General features: G+C 36.0%; 1 protein-coding gene and 1 non-coding gene across 4 annotated transcripts in view; both read left to right on the top strand.

Moving 5' to 3' along the window:
- BANK1 (B cell scaffold protein with ankyrin repeats 1) overlaps positions 1-26,726 on the top strand; it is a 306,359-nt gene that overhangs the window by 211,820 nt on the left and 67,813 nt on the right. The window lies entirely within an intron of this gene.
- On the top strand, positions 26,025-26,131 carry LOC123937742. The gene has a single exon (XR_006817541.1). It is a non-coding gene; the product is annotated as a U6 spliceosomal RNA (small nuclear RNA).

Below are 26,726 nucleotides of genomic sequence, written 5' to 3'. Positions count from 1 at the left end.
AACATTAATTAACACTTTTGTCACTTCATGTATTTACCTTTCTTGTGTGTGTGAAACCTTAAGTTCTACTCTCCTAGCAAATTTTCATTGTACAGCAGTATTATCAACCATGTCACCATGTTATACGTTAGACCTTCAGATCTTATTCATTTTAAAATTGAACATTTGACCCCTTTACCAACTTCTACCCATTTCCTTCTATCCCCCATTCCCTAGAAACCACCATTCTACTACTGTTTATATGAGTTCAATTAGTTCCTATTTTGTCAGTATCTTTTTAGCTTCAATGAATAAAATATTCTTCTTCTGCTTGGACTAATTAATCTAAAATAAGCAACTGGGTTTAATAACATTGAACTATTTCTGTATTCCTGGAAAAATCCCCCTTGGTCATGATATATTTTCTTATATGGTACTGATGAATTCTATTTATCTAATTATATTATTTAACATTGGAATGCATGAATATAAATTTCTCTAGTACAGTTTTTGTGTAATTGCCATTGAGTTTTGGTATTCATGATTTAAGTAGATTTTGGAAATGTCTCTTTTTTTTCACATGCTCTGTAATGTTTTAGTAACATGAATTATAATTTTAAATATTTATCTTAATGTCTGACAGGAGGTTTCTGATAAGAGTTCTTATACCTGTTAAAACAGTCTGATTTCTTCATCATTTTTTCTTCTGCTATCTTTCCTGACTTAACCACAATATTTCTTTTTATAATTACTTGATCTTCAACCACAATATTTCTTTTATAAGTACTTGACCTTCAGTTGTCAAATTTTCGTATATTTACCTACTTGCATAAGAAACACAGTTGTATTAGAGGCTAGGGCGAGTTTCAGCTGCCACAAAACAAAGTATTTTCTGGAAGAAGCAGCTTAGGGCTGCTCTGTATATTTCTGGGTGTACCATTGCCCCCACCCCCGCTTCTTTTTGGAGATGAACTAGGCATAGTAGGATGAAGATGGGGAATGTGGTTCCTGCACCGCTCAGTGCCCCAGTGATCCTCATTTTACCGGAAAGGCTTTTTCCCTTCAGGTAGACCCCTCAGTTTGAGGAGTTTACTTGTGCCATTCTCCCTGGACTCTGCTGTACCTGGAGTCCCCCCAAAAAGTCTCTTCACTTTCCTCACCTTCCTTTTGATGGCTCCTCTAAAAACCCAGTAGCTATTAGCCACCTTTAAATTTTGGGTGTCTTCCTTATAGTTTTCAATAGAATTTACTATTTTTATTTCCTTTCCTTGTTACTTGTGTATGCTTTCTAGAGCAGACAGAGAAAATGATGAGTTACATAGCCATGAACCGAGAAACCTAAGAGTTTTTTAAAGAAAAGACTTAAAAAAACCCCATGCAAACTGATGTTGATGGCCTGTGATTCTGATAGTGGCCAATATTTGTTCACAAATAAAAATTATTTGGCCTCTTTGTTACTTGGAATTCCTGCCATTGTGAAGTCTAGGAAAGAATGATTTTTCTCTTCGTTGTGCTGTGTATCACATCTAGGAACACTTCAGACAAATTGGTGCACATTTAACATTGTGGTAAATAAATATGACTTATTTAAATACTGGATTCTCTTTAAGACAAATTGTGAGTACTCAATAACTTTGTAAAGCAATCCATCATTAAACAAAAGTACTTACAATATTCATAAAATATAGAACTACTATTGTACATTTGGATTATAATGTTTTACCATGCCTGTTTTACTTAAAATATTTCAAGAATACATCATTACTATGTATCATATTTTATTCAACTGGCAAATATACTTAACAAATAGAGCCATGAAGTGTGATTTTAAAATATCACCCAATCACAATCAATGCAACAAATGAAAATCTTATATATTCAATAATCTTTTTCTGATATTATTTGTATGCATATGCATGGAATCTCATCAAGATTACGTAGAAGTTTTCCTCCCAAGTCGATCTCCTTAAATAATGAAAACAGGATTGGATAGTTTTCTGATGGCAAATTTTAAAGATTTTATTTTACTTTTATTTTCCTTCAAGGCACACTGTAAATATTTTGTAGTAAATTGTGATTTGGAAATAACTAGTGATGGAAATATCACTGATTTATCTTAAAAAATTTCTTCACATCAAATGAAAAGCCAAGTTCATAGATAATCTGAAGTTAGAACTGAGTTTTTTCATTTTAAAATACACATTTACCACTTACTCTCAAATATTGCATTTACATTTAACCATGTTATATGTTAGGGAAAAACTACATAAAATGCATGGAAACCTTTTAGAAGTTATTGGCAATTTAGTATTCAAAAAATCAGGTTTGGCAGCCGTACTGCCTGGATTTGAGTCTTATCTTTACCAATTAGGAGCTATTGTGACTTCAGGCAAATAATTAAATCTCTCTACCTTAATTTCCTTATCCATTAAATACTCCCTTCCACAATTTGTTCAAAGCAAATTGCTGGGAGAATAAAATGAGTTAATATATATAAAAGTTAATATATATAAAGTACTTACAATAATGCCTGGCACAGAGTGGTAGCTCTCACCATAGGAGGCTTCCTAATGCTGCAAGAACACATTTTGAATAACTGGTCTATTTGAAGGATAGCATAGTCTTCACTATGATATTTAAAAGCTAACCTTGAAATGAAAGAAAATAGATGCATCGGATTAAAGACTTCCCACCACAAAGGAATTTTTGGAAGAAGGGAGGACAAAGGTTCCAGATACTTAACACAGAGGGAATTACCTAGCTTGAGGGATTAGATTTGTCAGTGCTAAAAGCCTCCCCCAAATTATCTTCATTTTCAAAATTATTTTATTTGCTAAAAGGTAACCTACATATCATATTGAACATTATTATTTTGACATAGACCTAATAGAGAAGGAAGGTAGTCAGAGGAGAATATAAAAGCCTGCAGTATGTGAGAAATAGCCAAACATAATGCGTTTTCCGTATTCTATATCACAGTTAATGTTTACAGTAGATAAAAAAAAGGGGCTATGTATGTCTATGTCCGAATATCAGATATGAAGCTTAGATGAGCCGAGAATTTCATTTATATTATATTACAAGAAACTTAAATATTTTTAGTCATCATTTTCCTGAAATACTGTGTCAAACTTAAGGTGCCAAACTTCCAAAAAGATGTACAAGACCTCTAAGCTAGCTTGAAAATGAGAAATAAAGAAAAATTAAGAAATCTTTAGAAGTCCTAGAAAGAAAGTTATAAGTTACAGTAGTGAGCTTACAAAGTAGAAGTCAAAATCGACATCTTCCCTTTAAGAATGTGATGGAATTCTACTAAAGTGACGCTAAAGCAATTGTTCTTTGTCTATAACACAGAGAGAGATTTGAGATCTTATGCTCCTGAATGTGAACTAAAGTGACATCCTGCCACCTATGCTAGTCCTCCATCGGACCGTGAGAGGAGGACCAGCTTTACCCACATATGTGATCCAGTGTTTCTCTTCAGTTTCAAAATGTATTACCACTTAATATTCTTGAATTCCCATAACAGAAATTCATAATATTGAAGAAAGGATGTTAAATTTTAACTTGTGGCTGACAATGAGTGTTACTTGCAAATGTCACTGTTTTTGTCACAGCAGTATTTGAGTTGATTTTGCTTTATGCCTCAGAAACATGTTTTAAATGATGCATGTGAGATACTGTCCCATAAAATCATGTGTTTCCATTACTATGTATTATCAGTACAAAGTATCTTCCAATATGAAAATGAAATGAAGTAATTTTTAAAAGTAAAAAATTGTATTCAACAAATAGTAGAAGATCCAAGGGTCTTATTGTTAGTTATAAATAAAATTTATCTAGAGGGAAATCATTTTTTGTCTATTTTATGCTTTTATTCAGATTTTTATCTTGATTTCAAAGGGCTTGAGACAGCTTGCCAGGAGTCAAGGAAATATTCAAGCATCAAAGAGTATATCTAAAAGCATTTGTTCACTTATTCCTTCATTCACTCATTCCTTCAACAAATTTATTTACGTAATGTCTACCAATCAGAGATGGGAGCTCAGGGACATGAAGATCAATAACACATGGTTGGTCCTTCCCTTCAAGAAACTAAAAATTCTGTTTTACAGACCCATAAACAATCACTTAAAATGCTTCAACAAATACGTGTATAAAAGCCAAGGTATGGGAAAAGGGCTCAAATAAATGTATGTGCAAAGTGCTAAGGGACACCTGAGGCAGATTTTTCATTTAAGATATACATATTATAATTGAGTATAAGTTTTAGACAATACAGATAGATTATTTTAATACACAAAATGGACCTTGTTAAATTACATTCCTGTCAACTCCCTAGATAAACCAAATGGCCCAGATTGCTCACTGTTCTCTGACACTCCCCCTTACTTTCTCCCCTTTCCCCTCCTCATGGAATAACATCAGTGAAGAAAGTCACTGGCTTTCTAGGCTTAGAAAAATCAGGATTCAGTTTCCCTATTTTTAAACTGAGCCTTAGTTTCCTTATTTCCTTATTTAATGTAGATGATAAATTCACCTCTCTGAGTTTCTTGATGACAAGAAATAATAAAAGTAAGTGTATTTGATATTTTGTAAGCATTTAATAAATGATAGTTACTATTATTATTAAGATTTTGTCATGCTGTACTCTCTGTACTGAATGGCCTATCACCATCCACCCTGACAAAATTCTTTCTGACTCTAAAGCTCTATATTTCATGTAGAACTTACTTTTGACTTACTCATTCTTCTAATGTGGTTAGTCCCCGACTACATAGTTAGGTTTTTACATTGTGTATGTTGTAAGATGTCTAATGAATATATTTTGAGTTGAATCAAGTTCACCTAGCCTAGAAAGAACAAAAGAAAGAAAAGAAAGGAGATGCCAAGAAAATGTTAAGTGATATATTAAATGTCACACAACTAGTTAGGGGCAGAAGTGGGGCTGGAGCCATCAGGCTGCCTGATGCTCAGTCTAAATGACACTGTCTCTTAGAGAGCATGACGATTTATCTTCGCAGACCAAATTTATTCTCAGCTCTTCACTTACCCAGTCCTTATAAGGATCAGTCAAATGAATAACCAGTCCACTGAATTATAGCAAACACATTTACTAATATTTACTGACTGATAAATATGTGGATACATACACTTACTTAGTCCTCATAAAATCCAGTGATGAGGGCATTCATATTATGTCCCCACTTATAAATGAGGAAACTGAGTCACAGAGAGGATAAGTTCCTTCCTCAAGGTCATGCTGCTGGTGAGTAGCAGAGTCAGGATTCAAACTCAGCCTCTATGCTTTTAACCACTGAATGTACTGACGCTCATTTTTCATGTCATCTTACATACTCATTTAAAAGTGTACAATTGCAGGGGCATCTGGGTGGCTCAGTCAGTGAAGCATCTGCCTTTGACTCAGGTCCTAATCTCCAGGTTCTGGGACCGAGCCCCATGTCAGGCTCCCTGCTCTCAGCTGGAAGTCTGTGTCTTCCTCTCCCTCTGCTTCTCCCCCTGCTTATGCTCTCTCTCTCTCTCTCTCTCAAATGATTCAATAAAATCTTTTCAAAGAATGAAAATTTTTTAAAAGCATACAATTACTAAAATATTTCATACCTGTAAAGCTTATCTCTTGTGAATCTTATCTCTGTCTTAGTGATGGGGCAGGGGGGAGGGTCTTTGTTTGATGAGTCCCTGTTACTTTTCCAAGTAATTTTCGGAACTTTCTAAGTGCAAAGAAGCCTTTCTGTTCACTACAAATATTAAAAACAGAGCAGAAATTATATTCTACTCTGACTGCCCTTACTTTAATTTCCATATGATACAGGTTTGGGGTTGTCATTAGACCTCTTTTCCAAATATTTCCAGTTCTCTTTCTGGACATGTGATAGTGTGGTTTTTTTGTTTTCTGTTTTTTCTGTTGTTATTGTTGTTAGACTGTCCTCTTGAAGTCAGGTATGGACCCTAGGCTCCGCTGGCCAACGAAATGTGAGGAGCGGTGATATGCATTGCCTATGAGATAAAGGATGAAGAGCCAGTGCAAAATTTTTACATTCCCTTCCCATTGCAGAGATGATCATAAACACAGGGATTAGGATAAAGCCCAAGTCCCAGAATAACCATGCAAAACAGAGCACAGAGACTGAACAACAAACATTTCTTAACTCCTGAGATATTTATGGCTACTACCCAAACCAGTTGATCCTGTCTCTTTTGAGGATAAATTATCATGAGAAATAGTTTCTAATGTTTGTTTATTTATCTAAAGCTGTTTAGTTGTAGAACAGGTAGTAAAATACATGGCATCCTTTGACTCAACTTTTATGCTTTTTGAGTTTTTGCAACATATGTATTCTATAAATGTAAGCCATTAAAACTTTTCCTAGTATTAAGACAGCTTTCAAAGGTCAAATCAGCACCAAAATAGCTTATGCTTTCACTTCCAGGGATGTTTCCTGAGATAGGAAGTTATTCATAATTATACGTAAGACTGTGTCTTGAATGTTCAGTGTTTGTGTTTATTGTTGGTTTTGAGTGGCTATGAATATTTTGTTCGTTCTCCTTCTTATTTGCAGACTCCTGGACATATGGTGCTTCGACAAAGCATTTTCAGATTGTTTTAATACAGCTTGATTAAGTTTTCAACTACAAGGTTTCCTTCCCACAAGTCCACTAGCTCTTCACCTTAGCTGCAGCACAGAGTGTCCGTGTCCAGCACAGCCTCCAAGAACTGATTCTGACAAATCTTTAGAGGACTTCCCAGGGAATGCTCAGTTGTTGACTCATTCCAGCTTGGATCATTCTGGAACTTCATTTTTCTAATGGTCAAGCCCTTGATTATTCAAACTCATGGAAGGAAACAGCACTATACAGAAATTCCAACGCAGAACTGATCCAAAAGCCATTACTATTTGGCTCTGGAGATCATTGTATAACACTTTTTGAAAGCAACATCTTTATCACCCCAATTTTGTAGCTCCTGGCCTTCCCTGGACATCTATTAAATGAGCATGGAGGCAGAACCCAGCAGTGTCCCGGAGGAGGGAAGGGCCATCTGCCCCTGACATTTACCACCTTATTTTACCCCCAGAGTTGATATGTTTATTAAAAAGGTATCTGATTCCTCTGTCTCTGTTCTATATACATCTATCCAGAAGCTGAATATACTGGAAAAATCAGCCTTTCCAGTTCTGCAAAACATCCTCTGTGCCAGGAAAAAGCCATTTTTAATTCAGATTTTGCTCTCAGGTTTTATTGTATTTCTGTCAAATTTTTCCTGAGTCATGCAACTCCTTAAATGTTCAACTCTCTTTCTCTTTTTTCTCTTTTTTGAAACTATGGTGTTTTATGCCAAGTTCACAATAGGTGTTTTTTAAACAGATGGGTAGTTGAATGGATTGGTATTTAATAAACATTATAACAAATTTTACAGTGGAATATTATGTGAACACCTTAGGTAGTGATCATCAACTTCGGCAACACATTTGAATCATGTGGGAAACTTTTAATTCCTGAACCCCATTTCTAGAGCTTCTAATCAAGTTGGTCTAAAGTGGTCCCTGGAAAACCAGTGTTTTAAAAAGTCCCATAGATAATCCTATGTGAAGCCAAGGTTAAGAGCCATTGCTTAGAGCGAATTGCACTTCATTCCTCACACTTCTGTAGTGTTGTTGTTGTTGTTTTTTAATATTTTTTGGACTGGTGAATTTTTATTCTATTTCTTGTGTGATATACTTTTCTTGTGTGAAGTACTCATTTTCCTCTTGTCTTTGTGCTTAACTTTTCCAAAGGCATTGAAGCAGTTCTGAGGAAATCACTGTGTAAAGCTCCTAACATTACAAAATAAAATAAGAAAATAAAATTCTATTTATTAAGCTTGCTCTCTAAAATAACATTTGTCTCAGCCCGAGACCTTCAGAAAGACATCTGTGGTCAACCAAGTTAGGTTTATAACTCGCTGCAGCAAGGGAGACTGCACCCGTTCGTACTGGTGGAGAAGGTGTCTCAGAAAGGATAACTTAGGAAGGAGGTACTTATACGTTTGGGGGACAACCTTGGCAAGTATTTGTCAGCATGTGAAAATTAGGGAGTTGCTGAAACAGTCAGTGGTCTTATTTTTAGAACACAGAGGTTTGTGAAGAGTCACTGTTAGGTCAGTTTGTCAAGTCTTCTCTTGCGACATAAACGTTTGCGTGAACTAGTGTTAAAAGAGTTTGAGTTTCAGTAGTTGAATGGACATGACAGTTCTGATGTGGTACAGTTTTTCCTGTTTGAACTTGTGAGTTTTAATACTCAGTTTTTCATCACAGCATAGCTAGCATGCAACAGAGCTTTTTTACATTACAAGATTTGGGTGGGGGGGGAATGGTTTTCCATCTTATAGAGTAATGCTTCCCTACGTATGGACATAGATCAATATAAATTCCAGGTTAAAAGAAAACTCTAGAAGCCATTCAAAATCTGTTTAATAAAGTTTTTACTCTTACTCATTTTGTTACCAAACAGAGCATTGTTTTGTTTGTTTGCTCAAAAACACAAAACCCAGCATTGTAAATCACCTTGTTATTTCTAACGGCGGGCTGAAAGAAGTCAATTCTGGAGGCCATCAAGGGTTGGGGGTGGCAATCTTCATGAAAATCACAGAAGAATGTCAAAGGGACTATGACTCATTAAGAATGGTTTTCCTCCTGATTTATACCACATTGCAAAGAAATGGTATAGATTTAGAAGAAAAATAATAAGTAATATTTCCAATTCTGATGTTTTTATTTTTGGAAATTCAGTATGGACAATTTAGTCTATATCCCTACATATAAAATTATAGGGCTGAATTTAGGAGTCATTTCAAATAATGGTTAAGTTAACCATTTCTTACTGACTAAAGATGTCTTTTCTATAAGATGATAAACCTAGTGTTCAAGCATAGCAATATAGTATAAAAATTTGAGTTTCAAACACACTGCAATTGCATTTTCCAGTGTTCTCAGCAGCATGGCTTTGGGATAAAAGTCTTGGGGTGGAACTTTGAATGGGGCACCACTTATCATTATGTTATCTGGGACACATCAAATTACCTGTGGTTTTAGATTTGAGGTTTTTATTTTTTAAAAAACTTCAATTTGAAATCACTCCAGACTTATAAAATGTTACAAAAATAGTACAAAGTAATGCCCAGATCCTCACCCAGCTTCCCAAAATGTTAACATTTTACATAACAACATTACAGTTTTCAAAACCAGGTAAGTCCTATTGATACAATACTATTAATTAATCTAAAGAAACTTATTCCATTCTTATCGATTGCTACTGATAGAGTTTTTCTGGGCCAGGATCCCATCTGGAATCACAGAGTATATTTAACTGCCATGTCCCTTGAGGCTCTTTTAATCTCAGACAGTTTTTTCTTTTTCTTTCATGACTGACACTTTTGAAAAGTACTGTTATTTTGTAAAAAAAAAAAAAAAAATCTGTCCATTTGGGTCTTTTTTTTTTTTCCATGATTAAATTTAGGTTATTTATTTTTGGTAAGAATGCCAGAGCAGTGACATTGTGTCTTTTTTAGGGTGTCATATCAAGAGACATGATGATGCTTATTCTCATTAGTGTTGATAATAACTTTGATCAGTCGAGCAAAGTGATGTCTGCCAGATTTTTCCACTATAAAGTTGCTCTTTTTTTCAACAAAGAAACAATTTTAAATGATGGTACGTGCCCTCTCTCCCTCCTTCCTTCTCTTCCTAAATATGATATGAAGTGACGATACGGAAAAATGTGAGAGCCCCCAATTAAGCTGGTGGATTCCTGGTATTAATTCCCCTGCCTATTCTATATATTTTTAAATAGTGAATGATGTACTCTATGTTGGCTAGCTGAACATAATAATTAAAAATTGTGAATTATTCTAAGCAAAAGATTTCATTTTATACCAAAGTGGCCTTCTACAAGTTGATCCTGGGGTCCTTGGATGGAGCCCTACAGGGGGCTCCCTGCTCAGCATAGAGTTTGCTTTTCCCTCTGCCTGCATTTCGCCTGCTTGTATGTGCTCTGTCCCCCGATCTCTCTCTCTCTCTCTCAAATAAATAAATAAAATCTTTAAAAAATAATAAATAAATAGGTAAATAAATAAATAAATAAATAAATCTATCTCCACCCTAGCAGCAGCCATATGGGGGAGTGCGAGAAAAAAATGAACTACATTCTGCTTCATTCTAGAACTTAAAGCTTTCAAAATAATACTGGAATTATATGTCTTTCTAGCTATTCCATTAACAAAAAAATAATTAAAGAAAATTGCATGCTGTGCAGCATAGAAATCCATCATAAATTCCCTGTATTTGCTTAGGTAACCCTTCCCCCTGGTTTTCTTTTTCTACTAAAGCTGCTCATGCTTGGTCTCAACCCACTCTACAATTTGTGAATAATTTAAGGAAAGTACCTTGAAAGCGGAATCACTTAGAATCCAATATACATTTGGCAGTGCAGAGGAAGGATCCAGACTTTCTACTTGGATAACTTGAATCTTGAATATGACTGAGCAATCCAAGGTTCACAGAGGCCAGAGCAGTGATCTCACACCTCTCAGAAAATGGGCAATTAATGGACCTTGGGCTGACTGCAACCAGAATACAGCCTGAGAAGAGAAAAAGCTGCATGCTTTATAGCTATGAAGGTGATGTCGAAGAATGTGTACAAGGACCAGAATGGGCTAGAACACTTTCTTGCAGTCAGCATCCTAAGCAAGAAGCAGGAGATGGATTGCAGAGTCACAGACTGTCAGATGGCACATGAGCTGCTGAGCCTGGAGTTCCCTCTGCCTAATTAATAAGGAGAAAAACCAGTCAGTAGATTTTGAGTGCAGTAACTAAAAAGTGACTACCTATAAATAATTCCATTTAAGTGAGTTATGTCTTAATATATTATTTGAGCTTTAAAAAAAGTGCTAAAATTTAAAAGTTTTGATTTAAATATTTTAAAGCACTAATAAATGATATTCACCTCATATCTTATATGGTGCTTTCATACTTAACATCTTGCTTGATCCTCCTAGCACCCATGTGACTTAAGTTCTTCCCCCATTTTAAAGTTGAAGAAGCTGGTCATGGAAAGAATGCATCTGCTTGCAACAGATGACATAACCAAAAAATAATTGGTATCAGGAAAAATAAAGGTTATCAGGATTTTCTCATATATTTTATCACTGAAGGTTTTCTCTAACTCAGTGGAGGTTGGGAATAGTAGTTTCTGTAGGCTAGTTCATCTCACAATTCATCTTACCAAATCTTAGGATTATGCAATTTTCCTTTGAGTGCCAATCAATCTGTGCAAGGCTATCCTATTTTGACTAGATGGGAGTAGATGACTTTAAGCTGTGAATCAAGATGAGAAAGAAGCCAAAATCATAGATACGCTAAGGTCAGCTTCTGCGAGCCCATGAGTAGGATGCAAAAAGTTAACCTGGAAAACAAAATTGGGTTTAAAGTATGTGTGGTTGCTAGATTAATTAACTAGGTTAATTCAGAAGTGGGTGTCCAATCTAGTCTGTATAAACATTTCAAGTTGAGTAAGACAAACAATCTGAGTCTGATGTGGATAGGCCAACTTTGGAAACTGAAGCAGCTACCCAGCCTATCCAGATGACTTCACTGGAACATAACCCATTTGGGAGGAGCTCCATCTCTAGGGTTATCCCTGGAGGCTCACCCCCATGAACAGTAAAGTCATGGTCCTCTGAAATTGGCAAAGATAGGCAAATGATCAGATTGGCACTAAATTGCTTAGTGGTTGAAGCAAAAAAGAAACAAAGAAGAACAAGGAAATCTGGCTTTGAGGGTGCAGAAAAAGACAAGTGACTGACCATGGTGTCCGGATTGTTTGGTGGTTGCAATTTAAGCCATCGTAATACTAATAAAATGGATGAAGAATAAAGAGAAATTGAGGGTTTCAATGTTTAAATGAGATTAAAATGCAGGCAAGACAAAATGTTCAAATCTATGGAGACAGTAAAATAGATTGCCAGGGGTTAGGAGGGAGGGAGGAATAGGGGGAGCACAGAGGATGTTTAGGGCAGTGACACCATTCTGTAGGATACAGAACAGTGGTTGCGTGTCATCATGCATTTGTCCAAATCTATAGAATGTATAACCTCAAGAGTGAACCTTAATGTAAATTATGGACTTGGGTGATAATGATGTGTCAGCGTAGGTTCATCAGCTGTAACAAGTATACCACTCTGGTGGGGGTTGTTGATAATGGAGCTATGCATGTATGAGACAAGGAGTTATTGGGAAATCTTATGCCTTCTCAATATTGCTGTGAACCTAAAACTGCTATAAAAAACAATCTATTTTTTAAAAAGAGAGTTAAAAGAAGGTAGGAGGATATGACTTGAAAATGGGACTTCAGAGTTTAAGATGAAGAATAAGAGTGGAGAATATGGGCAGAGATGGGTAGAACAGACATGGTTAACCAAATTATTATCAGAATTTTAGTGTAATGTCATTATTGACCGAACAGCCCATCCCCACCCTGGCATTTCCAAACTATTCCTTTCTGCAGAGTGGTTGTTTTAAATGGTAAAACCAGCAGAGCATTCAAAAACATGACATCACTATCTACCATTTTACTGGAGTTCTAGCTGTATGATTATCTGAGTACATACCCTCTGGAAAGCTTGCAGACACAGATCCATATACTCTTCAGGTCCTGACTATAACAATTAATAACCACATTACTGAAAAAACAAAATGTTTGTCTATGAATTTAGAGGATTTTGGCATATGATCAGAAAGCATCCAAGGCATTGCTTGGAATTACAAGAGAAATTCAATTATTTTTCTTGTTCAGTTCATTAAAAAAAAAAAAAACAAGCAGAACAATAAACAAAAGAAGTATTTCTTGGCACTGAGAATTAGCATGAGTGATTTAACAATTAGAAATTTTTCTCACATAAAGAATTTCTAACTTGAGGTCCTTCAGTGTTTCAAAATATATTGCATTCTGTGGATACTCTGCAAAATCTAGTAATTGTGTAGCCTTTCTCATGAGTTCTGAGACACTTTCCTTAATTGTCACCATGTTTATGTTAACACTTACTGCTATGGGATTTTCACAGAACAAGCATTGTCATTTGCAAACTTTCCAGAAAAAGCACTGTCATTTGCAAACTGTTTTGACATGTAAAAGATGGAATACATTTTCCATCCAAATCTTTAGGAGACTCACAGGATCTCCAGAAACAGCATGCATAGTGATTAAGCAAAGAATATCTATATCCAAAAGTCACATGTTTGAATCCTAGCTTCGCTACCTACAAAGTGCGGTTACATCTCTGTTAGGTTTTACAAAATAGGTTCCAGATACTATACTTCAAAATATTGAAGGTCATCAAAATACAAATTATTTATGCAAGAAAATTTGAGCAAGATGTTTAATTTTTCTATCCTCCGCCCCATTTTCTCATTTGAAAAACCGAGATGATAATGGTATTTAACTCAAAAGGTTCTTGTGAGGATATGTAAATCATGTAAAGTGTTTTGAACAACACTTGGCAGGTAGTCAGTGTTCAATAAAATTGACAAAAAGTGCTTTCTTAATAACAGCTTTCATACATGAAATACTTACTCAGTACAGGGTACCATGCTGGGATTTTTTTAAAATATGTTATTCTGTTAATCTTTATTACAGGTTTTATATAAATAAGAGTATCCCCATTGTATATGAGGAAACAAAGGTTTGGGATGGTCATGTTACTGGCCAAAGCCTACCAGAGGGCAAGGGAGCTGGGATTTGAATCCTGGCCTACAGGCTCTAGAGCCTGTCTTATTAGATCCTTTGCTATCCTAGCTTCCTTAAGTGTGTACTTGTGAGAAAATTCCCACTTGCCTCTTGAAAGAAAACAAATCTAGAGTGATTGCAATAGTTTTTGCAACTATAGTTGCTCACAGTTGAAAATGGTAATGATTTCCAAGACCGGATAGCAGGCATGCCCACATAGAGTGTCTCAGATGAAACTCTTTATTTCCTAGGTGGGTAAATTGTTTGTTGTGGTGGTTGTTTTGTCTTTTGATTTTTCACTTTTGCACATCTATAGATCTCATTGTCTGGGGGTTAAAGACAGAGAGAAAAACTGAAAATGTCTTCCACCATATCCCACAGGAGTATCACATCGTTGACACACTTGTCTTTAAAAATGAGCCCAGGGAATAGCTTTATTGGCCCATGGACAAGTGACCATGTGGAACTCTAATTCATACAAGTTCTGTCACACTGTAAGCCCTCATGAGACTTTCCAAGCATTCCACACATGCTTTACACAAACCAGTTCCATGGACATCTAGAGGAAAGAAAACAAACAAACACGTAGTAGGGCTTTTCAAACATGAGCAAAGACTATGCAGTGCAGTAAGAGGTCTAGTCAGCTCATTGCTTCCCTTTGAGCAGACTCAGTCTTTGAAGGATGAATAGATAATAGGTTGCCATAGAATTCACACCAACATCTGTGAGTGTGCAAAATTCTCTCTGAAGTCTAAAAGCAAATGAATGAGGACTTTTAGGACTGCTTCTTGGCTTACATATGTGTATAGGATATAAGCAATGCTTTAAACCCATATTTTTGAAATGCTTCAGTTGTACAGATGAAAAATTGGAGTCTTGGGGATGTTTAGGGGCTGTTTAAAAATCATATGTTGCCTAGATGGTCAAGTGAAGAATTGAGCTCAGGTCTTGTTCCAGTCATATGCTTTTCTTACTGAACCAAGTTGCCTTTTTAGTTCAATGGGAAAAACAAACAACAATGACAAAAAGCCATAGGCAAACAGGAAAGTTTTGGTAATCACATGTTGGTAATGACCACATATTGTGGATGACCACATGCAAAGGGCTTTCTCGAAACAAACCAACTATAACTTAAAAAGGACTACAAAGTAATGTAGATATTTGTTAGGAAATCCTCCCTCCTCCAAAATCACAAATGGGGACATAGAAAATATGGGCATAAGTATTTCTTTTTATTCAACCAAGAATATCTTAGATTCCATGACTTTAAATTTAAAATGTAACTATTATCTCATCACCCTTTTTATAGGCCTTGTGTTTAAAGACTTAATATGATGGATGTAGCAATTTGTAAAAACTGTGTTAGAAGAGAGCATAGCAGCGTTACTGAAAATTTGTTTTTCTTTTTACACATCTCTTGAAGATAGCTCTTTCTGCACCTCACTCCTCCCTACCTGGCTTCTGGTAAAACATTTAAATTGCAAATTGATAAAGAACAAGAAGATGCATTTCCCAAAGTTCAAAACATATGCATGATCTGCTGGACATGAAAAAGTTATACCCACATGGGGAAGAGAAAAAAGAAAAAGAAAATAGCCTGGATGGCTATAAATAGATAGTAAGATCATAGGCAAATTGTCTTCCTTATAATTCTCTGTATTTTCTACTTTTTAAAATGAGCCCATATACTTTTGGAACGATAAAAGGTGTTTTGAAAAACCAAACATGTTTATGATTAAAATTATGTACATAAATGCCTATTATTGATTCAAGAATACATTTTCCTTTTATAACAAAATATAATCCTATGATTTCCCCCAAGTACTTGGGGATCTAAAAAATGGTATTTATGCGTATAACAACATTTTGTACAATGGGGGACCAACTGTCCTGGTTTGCTCAGAAATGAGAAGTTTCCTGGGATTCAGGATTTTCAGTGCTAAAATCTCAGCAGTCTCAGATTGATTACCATGCAGTCCACCAACATCTGTATGGAGACGTTGGTCCACAGTCCCCTGAGGAAGTGTTGTTTATCCCCCAGATGGCTCATCTGGGCCACTCAGAGAGGCACAGTCAGTTCTCATGGAGTCTACAGATTATTTTCCATCTTTCTAGATCACAAATTTTAAAGCATCTATTACATGTGAATCTAGTCATTCATTCTGCAAAGGACCTGCCCAAGTTAAAAATAGATATGTCTGCATGTTCTGGTTTGAAAGAATGTGAGAGTAACTATTAAACAGGACAGACAGGAGCCTTAAAACAATTGGGGAAAGTTTTATACTTTCTGTTAGTGTTTCACCAGCAGTAGAAAGCATGGTTTCTTTCAAGTAATTTACTTTATTCTCTCTTGAATTACTAGCCTAGCAAATCCCAATAAGACCCTTCCAGTTTTTTGATTCTAGAATTCTCTTTCACAGAACACAATAGGAAGAGAGAAGAACAGCTGAGGGAATAACTGTGGTGAATTGGGGCATGGGGATCTAGAGATTTTCAGGGTCTGAGGTTTTTAAATGCATTGCCAAAGTTGATTCAGCATATTTCCTTCCCAGCATTAATAATTACTTGGCACTAAAGAAACACTTGCTGATAGAACATTTTATGGTACAGTGTTTTATTATCTCTGTCTTGGAAAAATGGTAGCCACTGATAATCTAATAGAGAGGAGAAACTCACATCATTAATTTATTATAGCCCAGAATCCTAGGCAGCGTGTTCGATTACAGGGGACATTCTTTATTTCTGCCAAATTAAAAAGCTGGCACAACCCAGGAGATGAGGTAAAGCTTTTGGTTCATGCCTTCTGGATTCTGTTTTCCAACAGATGAACCAAGAACTTGTAGTTTAAACTTTAGCTTTTCCTACTATTTTTATATTTACTCGGTTTCCCCAATTCATGTGTACTTTAATAACAAACTCACACTGGCGATGTTAGGTAGCTATGTCTTTACCAACACAGTGCTGCAGAGACAGAGACCTGGGCCCTGGTCCTGGCCACACTACTCGTCACTGCGTGTGTGACCTTGGGCACAACACTTCATTACCATGATTCCTTTATCTGTGAGATGGAAAGGCAGGACTAAGGTCCCTTCCAGCTTTAATATTTTATGGTTCATGTTTGGATTCAAAGTTGGGGATAAATAAATATGAAAGAAAATTCCTTTCAAAAAATAATATATAGATATTGTGTTAAATTCCAGATAAAGATTGAATTATTTGGTTTCAGTTTGACGGGTAGAGTATACAGAGCCTAGGGACTCCTGTACTGTGTGCTTCAGAAATGATTATTGCAGTTCATGTACTATGCCTGACAGAAGGAAACATCTGGAGGACTTCTGTAAAAGCTGGAATGCACTCATAAAGGGGACCCTTTTGATTTTGGACGGGTTGTACATTACCCCACCTGCTACACTTTGTACTTTGTGTTTCTCCATCTGTTAGCAATTGTTTCCTTAATTAATTTGGTAGAATCGATGATATTTTTAAGTGCTTCATGTCAATTTCAAAATGGCAAAAGGATGTGGGCTACATACTGTTGTGCACAGTGCATGAAAATGGAATCAAAGAAACAGCATGTCAGAGCTGAGTGAAGCCTTAGAGATCAATTAGTCTAACTTCCTCATTTTGTAGATGAGAAACATATCCAGCTCATTGTTGACAAAGCAGAGAACCAGTTTCTCCCGATGTCCTTTTTTTTTATTATATCATCAACAAATCATGTCTTTCTCATTCTCAGCAGTATCTTAATTCTGATTTTTAAAATTACTTTGGTTTTATAATAAGAGTTTAACTAGAAGATACAAATTTTTAAAAATTACTTTAAAGTTTTCTGTGGACACCATTGAAAAGTCAAATAGATGTACAAGGTTTGTAACCAAAAAAATGGATGTTGTCTCTTCTGCTCTTCCCGTGTGCAGTTGTGATGCCTGAGAGGCAACATATTCATTTCTTTGGGCTGTTCTTTTTTATATTTGCTTTCACATTTCTAAAGAAATATTTTATCCTATTATCCCTAGATTGTTACTTTTAGGTACTATCTGTAGATTTCCTGCTATAGAATATGAGATTGACTCTTCTCATGCCCACCTCCTTGCAAGCATAACTTTCCTTCCACTTCACCACCCCCATCTTCTAAATATAGTCAAAACATTCATTTTGGTTAGATTATATTCAATGTTTGCATCTTATAATTATTTAAATAACATGCACAGCTGAGCCATTCAGAGATAATTATTACATTTCCTATCTTGTTCAACCTTTTCCTCTCTGGGATTGGTATGACCTGGTTTTTATTGCTGTTGTTTGCTCACTCACTTAATAACCTGCATCATTCTCAGTAATTCACACACACGTCCTCTGATACCAGTGTAAATTTCAACTCAGTACATTCAAAATCATCAGATGTCCATCGGGTTTATCTTCTCCTGAGCCATTCCATTGCAATATGCACTGATAGCCTTCCCGGCCTGCTAACATTCTCAACTTCATTATCCTTTGGTTACTCATTAGCTCTCTCACATTTGAATTCTTTCCTTGTTTCATTTGCTTCTGTATTTTAAGAGGAATGGTGCATGGAACATAAAATATTTCACAGTCATAGGGCTGAAAATATCTATTCTCTGAGCTCCTCTTGCTTTAATAATTTGGCTGAATATAAAAATCTAGTTTGGAAATCGTTTCCTCCTTGAAATTTTGAGGCATTACCCCATTGTCTTCTAGCTTCCAGTGTTGTTTCAAATTTCATGTGATATGCCATGATTTGGATCTTTATTCATCACTTTGGACACTTAGTGGGACACTCTCAATATCAGAACTCTTGATCTCCAGTTTGTAGTTATCTTGATAAATTATTTTTTGCAAAGATCTCTAACTCACCAACTAGAACTTGATCTCACAATGTTGGCAGACATGTACTTTCTCAAGCCTCTTCATGTATCAGTCTGCTTATACTTTAAATTAACTTCCTGTAAATGCTGTAACAACCACAATCTTGATGGTTTAAAACAATACAGATTTATTTTCTTATAGTTCTGGAGGTTGAAAGTCTGAAATCAGTTTCACTGGGCTAAAATCAAGATTATGGCATGGCTGGTTTTTTATAGGCTTTAGAGAAGAATCTATTCCTTGCCTTTTCCAGCTTTGAAGACTGCCTCCATCTTGCATTTCTTGACTTAGGGTTTCTTTCTCCATCTTTAAACCAGCAGTGTAGCATCTTCAAATCTTTCTCCCCTTCCCTCTTCATATCACCTTCCCTCCTATAAGGACCTTTGTGATTATTTCAGGTCCCAGGACAATCTGTTCATCTCAGGATCCTTAATTCAATCACATCTGCAAAGTTCTCTTTATTGTGAAAGATAACATCTTCATAAGTTCTAGGGATTAGGACATGGAGATCACTGGGAAGCAATTAATCAACTTACTACACACACCATTGGCTATAACAAATCCCTAAACTTACTACCAACTGGTGCTGAAATAGACATCAGCTCTATGGTGAGAGACACTACAGAATAGAATGACAAAGGGCATCAGTCCAGCATGGAGTGAAAGAAGGGAGCCACTAGTATAATAAATCAATGGCAGACATCATCATGTATACATTTATTTATATCTTTTATAAAATATTTAAAGATTTATCATTTTCACCATAAAGTTCTTGCACATTTTTGTTATATTTTTTCCTAAATACTCAACATTTTGATGGTATTTAGATGGTATATTTAATATTTTTCATTTTCTAATTCTTTATTGATGGCATGTAGATATGCAGTTTTTTTTTTTAAGATTTTATTTATTTATTTGACAGAGAGAGATCACAAGTAGACAGAGAGGCAGGCAGAGAGAGAGAGAGGGAAGCAGGCTCGCTGCTGAGCAGAGAGCCCGATGCGGGACTCGATCCCAGGACCCCGAGATCATGACCTGAGCCAAAGGCAGTGGCTTAACCCACTGAGCCACCCAGGTGTCCCGATATGCAGTTTGTTTTTATATCAATTTTGTATCCAGTAATTTTCTAAGCATTCCTATTAATCAAACACATTTGTTTATTTGCCTTCTTTTGCTAACTGAGATCAGCAGAACAATCTTGAACAGAAGCAGTAATAGGGGTGTCTGTGTTGCTCAGTCAATTAAGCAGTCAGCTCTTGATTTTAGCTCAGGTTATGATCTCATAGGTCATAATCATGGATCCTGAGATCGAGCCCCACATAGGGCTCTGCACTTAGTGCAGAATCTGCTTGGGATTCTCTGCCTCGCCCACTTCCCATGCCCCTCCCCCAGCTCATGCATGTGTGCTCTCTCCCTCTCTCTCTATCTCAAATAAATAAATAAGCCTTAAAAAAAAGAAGCAGTGATAGCAAGAATCCTTCTTTTGTGCCATTGCATTTCAACATTAGCTATGATGTTTGCTATAGGGTTTTTTTTACTGTAGATATCTTTAATCAGTTAATAACCATTTATTTCTATTTCTAAATTACTAAATAATAGTGTTTCTTCTATAATTATGTTTATTTGAGATATAGAAACAAATGTTTACATTTTGATAAATAAATTTACCTGTGCTCTTGATATCTTACTTACACATATATCTTGAAGTTTATATAATTTGTCTTAAATCACAGTCTTCCAAGAATTATATGAGTCAGTCACTAAATATCCTCCCTAGTTTAAAGTGAACTTCAGAATGGATTGGTTAACCGTGTCTACCATTAACAATAGAAAATAACAACTTTTAGGGGCGCCTGGGCGGCTCAGTGGGTTAAAGCCTCTGCCTTCGGCTCAAGTCATGATCCCAGGGTCCTGGGATGGAGCCCCACATTGGGCTCTCTGCTCACCGGGGAGCCTGCTTCCTCCTCTCTCTCTCTCTGCCTGCCTCTCTGCCTACTTGTGATCTCTATCTGTCAAATAAATAAATAAAATCTTAAAAAAAAAAGAAAAAGAAAATAACAACTTTTAATAATATCCTTACTCCATTTACCAAACTGAAAAGAACTGCACCATGAAAGAATCTTGGAATTCTTTGATTCCCATTTAGAATTTCATAGCAGTGGCCTGTCAAGATTGAAGTTTCCTGAATTAATGAAGTTAACAGAAAATATTGTTAATATATTGTTTTCCAGATTTAGAAAGGAACAAATTCTTCTCTAATTCAAGTGAGCTCTTCCTCATTCGGAGAGGATGGATATTGTTTAAGCATGGATATTTCAACAATTTTTAAACTCCTTAGATCTATATCTACTCTTCCCAAGTACTTCTTCTTTATTAGAGTTTAGATTTATTCATTTTTTAAGATTTTAATTATTTATTTTATCAGAAAGATAAAATTTTATTTATTTATTTTATCAGAAAAAGAATGCCCAAGCAAGGGGGAATGGTAGGCAGAAGAAGAAGCAGACTCCCCGCTGAGCAGGGAGCCCCATGCAGGACTCCATCCCAGGACCCAGGGATCATGACCTGAGCAAAAGCAGACACTTAACCAGCTAAACCACCTGGGCATCCTTATTCATTTATTTATTTGTCATTCAGTCATTTGGGAAATATTTTTTGAGAATCTACTATGTACTAGGGGCTACAGAGGCACTTGGATATAAGAGTGTACACGATTTTATCTGAACTTGAAGCTATTTACAGTTCAGTAGAATGAAACAAACAAATATATAAACAATTACCATATAGAACTTGTGCTATGATAGAATGAATGTGGAATGCTATAGGAACCTGAAGAAGACTCAGTATCTTAGTTTTGGAAAAGAAGAAAAGGTTTTTTAATTTTCCTGGGACACCTAAAATATAAATAGGAATCACCTAGACAAGAAGTCGGAAGAGCCATTTATACAGAGAAATAGAATGTGCAAAGACCCAGAAGTGAAAGAAGGAGTAGTATTTCTAGAAAAATTATTCATGTAATCTGAAGCTTAAATAAAAAGAAAGATGAGTCTGGAGGGACAAAATCATGAGTGACCCTATAAATTGAGTAATTATAATAGGTGTTATCCAAACCTGTACATTTTGGGAAGTTAAAGAGATGATACTAATAACTATGCTATAAATAAATAAACTGGAAATCACAACAAATTCTCCTTTTTAATCTGGGTCTATTGAGAAACCCTTGATGGATCTTAAGTGAGAGGGTAGGAAGGTGACATATTTAGATATTCATCTGGCAAAGATTGCTTTTGCTATAGTGTGGACTGGTTATGCGTTAAGGAAGCAGAAGTATACAAAAAGAAGAGAAATGGGGCACCTGGGTGGCTCAGTGGGTTAAGCCTCTGCCCTCAGCTCAGGTCATGATCTCAGGGTCCTGGGATCAATCCCCGAATTGAGTTCTCCACTCAGTAGGGAGCCTGCTTCCCCCTCTCTCTCTGCCTGCCTCTCTGTCTACTTGTGATCTTTGTCTGTCAAATAAATAAATAAAATCTTAAAAAAAAAAAGAAAAAGAAGAGAAATGCAGAAAAGGCAAGAGATACATGTATTGCAATAATTCAAGTAAGCCATGGGGCTGCCTCTGGATTAACAATGTAGAAGTAATGGAAATGTTAAAAAGCTGATTAACTTTGTAGTTCTTTGGGAAATAAAATCAACAAGATTTGCTGATGGAGTGTTTGAAGGATTTAGTAGAGAAAGAGGAAGTTGGAATCACAAAGTACAGTATTCCCGTGTCTGCCCTAGACACATTGATTGATGAGCTGAAGGATCAGTCACACAAGGGAACAGCCACTGAAGATGTTGTTTTTAAGGACCTGCACTGTGTTTTGTGAATGAATTTTTGTGGGCCAGTGTAACTGGGGTTTTTTTGTTGGCGGTGGTGTTCTAAAGTGTTAGACTAAGTCCTAAATGATCTGAGCTGTCCCACTGAATGACCGTAGCTGATGCTACAACAGATATACAAGGGACAGTTGGTGGAATACAAAACCTGTGAAGTGGATGGAGTACACCATGCATAAAGGACACCAAAGCAAGGGCTGGGAGGAGCACGGGAGTGTGTGATCACAGACTGGTTTCTAGAATATCAAAGAAGCAACACTTCAGACTCTGTGAATTAAGGCAAACTTTCCATGCACACGGACAAATGAGAGGTCACATAATCTGAGTGAGATCTTGCACAATGGGTACTGAGGTCCCTTAAGGAAACCTAAAGTCTCTTTTGTCAGCTCTTTTTCTCTTAAAGGGTTTTGATTTTATGGAGGTACAAGACGGGAGAGCCGGCTTCAAGATATCATAAGACTAGGAAAGAATTAAAGTTCAGAGTGCGGATGGCAGTCCATTATAGATGATCACTGTGAGCCTCCAGTAAGGCTGGGCAGAGCAGAAACAGAAAAATTGTGGCCAGAGTAAAATAGAACCCAGCCCAGATGAAAACTGGGCAGCATTCATCATAATGTCAGAATAAGTCACAGGGTGCCACAGGCTGAATCCAGCCCTGGAAACAAAATTTAGAAGCTCAGAGATATTATCTGAATAATCAATACAAGGTACCAAACCCAACAAAGGAGACCCTTGCTTCATTCCCTTGTTTGTTCTCCAACCTGTCTCTCTGAAGCCCTACTCATCAGAGCAGGAACACAGCACTTAGGCTGCCTGTCCACCAAATTCACTATTTTTTTTTAATTTTCCACCATGAAAATGTGGTATGGGCAGTGTCAGCAGCATCCAGACTTTCCAAAGTTCTCTCTCATTCATTTCCTGCAGCATCCCTGCTCCTTCCCTGTGTACAAGCCTATCCTGCTCTTTTTCTTCTGTTTTCAGCACGTTGCATCTTTCACACATTTGATTTACCTGATACGCCACATAGTGATGAAGAGACCTGACTCTGCCCTCCAAAAGACCGTTTTTTAATCCTACTCTGAAGGCTAACATTCAATCTGGGACAAATTACTTAATCTCTTAGGAACTTGGTTTCTTCCTCTGAGAAGGGAGGTAACCCAAGAAATTGAATGGTTTTAAGACTTAAAATGATGATGTATGAAAACCATATGGAACATTGCCTACCACAGAATATGCACTAAAAAAATATTAGCAATTATTATGACTCTTGTTCAACTGAAATCCTATGTGGTAGACAACATTAATACAAACATATTCTTTTTTGTGATATAAGTACACACACGCACACACGTAGATCCAAAGAGACTCTTAAAGTTTAAATAACTGGTTCAAGGTTATGCATCTCCAATTTACAGAGCTTTATTACACAAGTTTAGACCTCAGGCTCAGTGCCTTACTAGGTAAACCTGGACACAGCACTGAAAGCAATCCCAGGAAACATGTCCAGACCTTCTGTCAAGATTCAACCTGACAGAGACAAACAAGGGTATAATCCTACTAAAATAGCCATGCTCTTGCTTTTAGTAGCCATGGTGGGTAGCATAGTGGTCCCTTTCTCAAGTCACCTAAGTTGTTTTATTTGCCATCTAATCCTTAAAATGAGAAGGAACACATTCAGTCGAGCTTTAACTGAATCAAGCATGCATATGTATGTCTGTATTATCCTGGATACACATTGTTGTATAACAAACCACCCCAAAACAGTAGTCCAAGACCATAATGATGATTGACTTGCTCAAAATATGCAATTTGGGTAGGGATCATTAGGAGAAGTTCATCTCTGCTCCAGATGACTTTGGTTGGGACAGTTGAAAATAGGGTTGGAATCTACACTATCAAAATTTGATCATTCACATGTCTGGAAGTTGGAGTTCTGGTCTGAGAGCTGAGCTGGAGCTGGGAGCTTCTGTTTCTCTCCAGGTAGATGAAGATCTCCATACTTCTAGAGTGCTTGGTAGCCTAGTGGCTGGGTTTTAGGAGTGAATTTCCTGAGAGAGTTCTATCACTTTCATGACAATTTCAGAAGTCACATAGAGCCATTTCTGCTCTACTCTGCAGTCAAGGCAATCACAATGACCCACCCCTTTTCAAGGAAAGAGAATGTTAACATCCACTCCTAGTGGGGAATGGCAAGGTTCTGGAAATGCATGTGGAGTAGGAAATATAAAGGATGGGAAATATGAAAAATATAGATGAATATATTTCAAATTCAAATGTACATATTCATAGTCCTATATATGAATATTTAAGCTATATAAAATATCAATTCCAGTCTGATTTTTTATTCCTTTATTTTTTCCTAGTAATTATAATCACCTGGCATTTTATATATTTATTTGTTTTTCATCCTTCTGCCCTCCACTAGAATGAAGTGTCACAGAGGCAGAAAATGTATTGTTATTTTACTTATTACCATATCATTGTTACCCAGAACACTGCCTGACACATAGTATGTGCTCAATTTATTTGTTGAATAAGTGAATTCATGCATGCATCAATAAATACTGCTTCCAATATATAGGGCCACAAATTCACCAGTGTAGATGTTGGCTCTCGGGCTAGACTGTGAGGCATCAGTTAAGAGAAGAGTTAGTGACACTATCTTCCATAATTAACAAACTTGGTACATGACAAAGAAAGAATGTTGTTGAAGCTCCTGATGTCTGCATTTGCAAACTCCACGGAAATTATAATTCTAAAACCTCTTTTTCATCTGCATTTTATTTCTCTTTCATAGACCAGCCATCACTAGAAGTTTCAGCAGAGGGATTTTTTGGATAGTAGCTATGAAGTATTAAAAAGGCAGTGGCAGATATAAGGATGTTATTTGCCTTCCACAAGATGCCTCATAAAGGCATAGTTAATAAGTTGCCCAGTTTGCCTTAAGGTGTTTTCAGTAGCTCATAATAGTATTTATTTCAGAAAGTTTATCTTCTGTCACATTAAGGATCAAGTAAAAATGATGTGAAATGACCTTGTTTGGCTTTAGAAAAATTAAAGCCCTAAAAGCATGAAAAACAATAAAAGATTATTATGTGCCTTTTGTCAGATATGAGATACATTATAATGAATCCCTATGACAAGTACCTTCACAGCTGTAGTTGTAAACACTTATAGCAGCTGCTAATTGTGATATCTAATAGGATCCTTGACCCTATAATGTGGCCTCCTCCATAGATGTTTTGGTTGTAATGAAAAACACTAATAACTACAGTGAGGAAAAAGCAAACAGTGAATTTATGACATGTTTCTCTGGTAAAGCATTTTTTAAATATGAAATTTTGTTAAAGGATACGCTGAAAAAATAAATAAAATGGAAAAGCAAAAAAAAAAAGATACAGAAAGTAATATAAAATTCTAAAACGTGATATTCAACACGATTTGGGGAAAGCCAAGTATCTCTTTACTCAAGATCTCTGAAGATGTCACTAAGAATATCTGTATTAGTGCTTGCTTCGGCAGCACATATACTAAAATTGAAACGATACAGAGAAGATCAGCATGGCCCCTGCGCAAGGATGACACGCAAATTCATGAAGCATTCCATATTAAAAAAAAAAAAAAGAATATCTGTATTATAATGATGTACTGTATGGTGACTTACATAACATAAAAAAATTAAAGAATATTTTAAAAATAATAATAAAAAAGAATATTTGTATTAAATAGAAGTTTTATATGAGAACTACAACATTTCATAGCAACATAATTTATAGACTCTCTTTAATTTTTTTCCATTAATACCAATATCAATATGTGATCACATATAACCATATGATATATGACCAAGACATATTTATAAAATAAATGCATATATAAAGAAGATGCTACTTGTTAACCATTAATAGAACATGACATTTCATACCATTTGCAAGAAGTGGATACGGATTTGAATCATTACATTTAAAAATTCTGTGAACTGGCAGATAAATAAGGACGATCTGAACCTTGCCCTTGAAAACTTGATTCTTCATGCATGGTTCTTCATGCATGGTAGATATGGTGTGGCATTCTTTTGGAAATGGTGTGGGGGAATAGCTAAAAATGGAAAGATCTATTTGACACAATATTAGGTTTTTCCACTCAAGAAAAATAGACTTTTGTTTGAAACATCAGTAAAGGAGTTCTTTTACTACCATCATCATTAT

The sequence above is a fragment of the Meles meles genome, chromosome 2 (genome assembly GCF_922984935.1).
Source record: "Meles meles chromosome 2, mMelMel3.1 paternal haplotype, whole genome shotgun sequence".
Taxonomy (NCBI): Eukaryota; Metazoa; Chordata; class Mammalia; order Carnivora; family Mustelidae; genus Meles; species Meles meles.
Note: the sequence above shows the minus strand (reverse complement) of the source record. Positions and strands in the feature narration are given on the sequence as shown.